Raw genomic sequence first — 3877 nt, 5'->3', positions numbered from 1 at the left:
GAGGGGGCAGGTGAGAGCATGGTGTGGAAATGGGTGAAGGTCCGCTGTAACCAGTTGGTGCTATAGACGCATGTAGGCACATGTGCAGCCAGGATCCAATTGCCCTAGGTAAGACACTTCTCCTACTTGCACCATAGAGTGGCAGAATCCGGGAGGGGGGGGGTTAAAATGTGCTCAGATGGCCAAATCGGAAGGATCTGCCTGTGTGTGGCTATTGCAGTTATTGGATCAATCTGACAACGTCTTGGTCAGTCTTCAATCCAACACATCTAGTTCTCATTTACACTTGCTTTGAACGCATGTTAAAGCGCCTGTTCAGACGATCCTCAGCTTATTAGTACTCCCATGCGGCAGATCCCCTGCTCAGTAGTACCCCCAGCTCTGCTGATCCCCCACTCAGTAGTACCCTCAGCTCTGCTGATCCCCTGCTCAGTAGTAACCCCAACTCTGCTGATCCCCCACTCAGTAGTACCCCCAACTCTGCTGATACCCCACTCAGTAGTACCCCCAGCTCTGCTGATCCCCCGCTCAGTAGTACCCCCAAATCTGCTGATCCCCCACTCAGTAGTAACCCCAGCTCTGCTGATCCCCCACTCAGTAGTACCCTCAGCTCTGCTGATCCCCTGCTCAGTAGTAACCCCAACTCTGCTGATCCCCCACTCAGTAGTACCCCCAACTCTGCTGATCCCCCACTCAGTAGTAACCCCAGCTCTGCTGATCACCCACTCAGTAGTAACCCACAGCTCTGTTGATCCCCAACTCAGTAGTACCCACTCTGCTGATCCCCTACTTAGTAGTACCCCCAACTCTGCTGATCCCCCACTCAGTAGTAACCCCAGCTCTGCTGATCACCCACTCAGTCGTAACCCCCAGCTCTGCTGATCCTCCACTCAGTTGTAACCCCCAGCTCTGCTGATCCCCCACTCAACAGTAACCCCCAGCTCTGCTGATCCTCCACTCAGTAGTAACCCCCAGCTCTGCTGATCCCCCATTCTGTAGTAACTCCCAGCTCTGCTGGTCCCCCACTCAGTAGTAACCCCCAGATCTGCTGATCCCCCATTCTGTAGTAACTGCCAGCTCTGCTGATCCCCCACTCAGTAGTAACCGCCAGCTCTGCTGATCTCCCACTCAGTAGTAACCCGCAGCTCTGCTGATCCCCTGCTCAGTAGTAACCCCCAACTCTGCTGATCCTATTCTCTCTGGTCCCCACTCACCTCCCACTATATTGCTCCAACGCTGCTCACCATGTGTGACATTGCTAGTTTCTCATGCTCTGGTCTCCCAGCTCTGCTGATCCTCTGCCACTCAATCCCTTCTGTCCAGTTCATGTTGCACACCATGTGAGTTGTCTGCTAGTTGCTCTGCTCCTGTCCAGACCCCGCTCACCTTGCTGCTCCTCCACGCTGCACACCAGCTGTGACATATGCATCAGACACTCCCAGAATATATACACATAAACAAAAGTGACTGCTAATGACTAGGAATGGGCAGCATGTTCGAGCTGAACATACAGTCAGGTCCATAAATAGTGGGACATGGACACAATTCTAACATTTTTGGCTCTATACACCACCACAATGGATTTGAAATAAAACGAACAAGATGTGCTTTAACTGCAGACTGTCAGCTGTCAGGTGCACGGTGTAGGAATTACAACAGTTTGCATATGTGCCTCCCACTTGTTAAGGGACCAAAAGTAATGGGACAATTGGCTTCTCAGCTGTTCCATGGCCAGGTGTGTGTTATTCCCTCATTATCCCAATTACAATGAGCAGATAAAAGCTCCAGAGTTCATTTCAAGTGTGCTATTTGCATTTGGAATCTGTTGCTGTCAACTCTCAGGATGAGATCCAAAGAGCTGTCACTATCAGTGAAGCCATCATTAGGCTGAAAAAACAAAACAAACCCATCAGAGAGATAGCAAAAACATTAGGCATGGCCAAAACAACTGTTTGGAACATTCTTAAAAAGAAGGAACGCACCGGTGAGCTCAGCAACACCAAAAGACCCGGAAGACCATGGAAAACAACTGTGGTGGATGAGCGAAGAATTCTTTCCCTGGTGAAGAAAACACCCTTCACAACAGTTGGCCAGATCAAGAACACTCTCCAGGAGGTAGGTGTATGTGTGTCAAAGTCACCAATCAAGAGAAGACTTCACCAGAGTGAATACAGAGGGTTCACCACAAGATGGAAACCATTGGTGAGCCTCAAAAACAGGAAGTCCAGATTAGAGTTTGCCAAACGACATGTAAAAAAGCCTTCACAGTTCTGGAACAACATCCTATGGACAGATGAGACCGACATCAACTTGTACCAGAGTGATGGGAAGAGAAGAGGATGGAGAAGGAACTGCTCATGGTCCTCAGCATACCACCTCATCAGTGATCATGGTGGTGGTAGTGTCATGGCGTGGGCATGTATGGCTGCCAATGGAACTGCTTCTCCTGTATTTATTGATGATGTGACGGCTGACAGAAGCAGCCGGATGAATTGTGAAGTGTTTCGGGAATATTATCGGCTCATATTCAGCCAAATGCTTCACAACTCATTGGACGCTTCACAGTGCAGATGGACAATGACCCAAAGCAGACTGCAAAAGCAACCAAAGAAGTGGAATGTTCTGCAATGGCCAAGTCCATCACCTGACCTGAATCCGATTGAGCATTTCACTTGCTGAAGACAAAACTGAAGGGAAAATGCCCCAAGAACAAGCAGGAACTGAAGACAGTTGCAGTAGAGGCCTGGCAGAGCATCACCAGGGATGACACCCAGCGTCTGGGGATGTCTATGCGTTCCACACTTCAGGCTGTCATTGACTGCAAAGGATTTGCAACCAACTATTAAAAAGTGAAAGTTTGATTTATGATTATTATTCTGTCCCATTACTTTTGGTCCCTTAACAAGTGGGAGGCACATATGCAAACTGTTGTAATTCCTACACCGTTCACCTGATGTAAATTCCCTCAAATTAAAGCTGACAGTCTGCAGTTAAAGCACATCTTGTTTGTTTCATTTCAAATCCATTGTGGTGGTGTATAGAGCCAAAAATGTTAGAATTGTGTCCATGTCCCAATATTTATGGACCTGACTGTAGGTTCAACTCAAACATGGGTCATTTGAGTGTTGCCTGAACACACAAATGGTACGGGCGTTCGTCGGGCTGTTCGCCTGCCGCGCCCTACAGTGCACTGCGCCCTGACAGTGCATTGTGATTGGTCAAAGCAATGTACCTGACCACAGGTCAGGTGCAATGCTTTGACCAATCACAGCATGTGATGACGTCACAAGGGGCAGGGCAGTCATGACAGTATATAAGAACTGTCAATGCGGGCGCAGCTGTCAGACAACGTGAGCCGGCGTGGAGAGCAGAGTGGGGTTTTTTTCTTTTTTCGAGTAGCAGCGTCGGCGGGTATCATGATTGACGTTGGGTCTACTTCAGGGAACATATTTTTAATTTGTATTTTTAATAAAGGACTTGTCATAGATTGTCTCTTGTCTTTTTTTACACTACACTTTTTTTTTTTGTGAATGGGTAGCTGAACCATTCACATAGGGGGGGTCGGGATCTAGGAGCCCCCTTGTTAAAGGGGGCTTCCAGATTTCGATAAGCCCCCCGCTTGCAGACCCCTACAACCACAGACCACAGATGTGGAGAAGAGGTCCTTGTCCCAATCAACATGGGGACAAGGTGATTTGGAAGGGAGCCCCCTGCCCCAAAGCAACCCCGCCCCAAAGCACCCCCCCCATTTTGAGGGCATGTAGCCTGGTATGGTTCAGGAGGGGGGGGGGGGCGCTCGCTTGCCTGACCTGCTGGACTGCATGCTTGGATAAGGATCTGGGTCTGGATTTTGGGGGAACCATTTTTTTTTAATTTG

Source organism: Staurois parvus, unplaced genomic scaffold, assembly GCF_062004578.1.
Source record: "Staurois parvus isolate SC_StPar_1 unplaced genomic scaffold, SC_StPar_1.0 ptg000855l, whole genome shotgun sequence".
NCBI classification, from domain to species: domain Eukaryota; kingdom Metazoa; phylum Chordata; class Amphibia; order Anura; family Ranidae; genus Staurois; species Staurois parvus.
Note: the sequence above shows the minus strand (reverse complement) of the source record.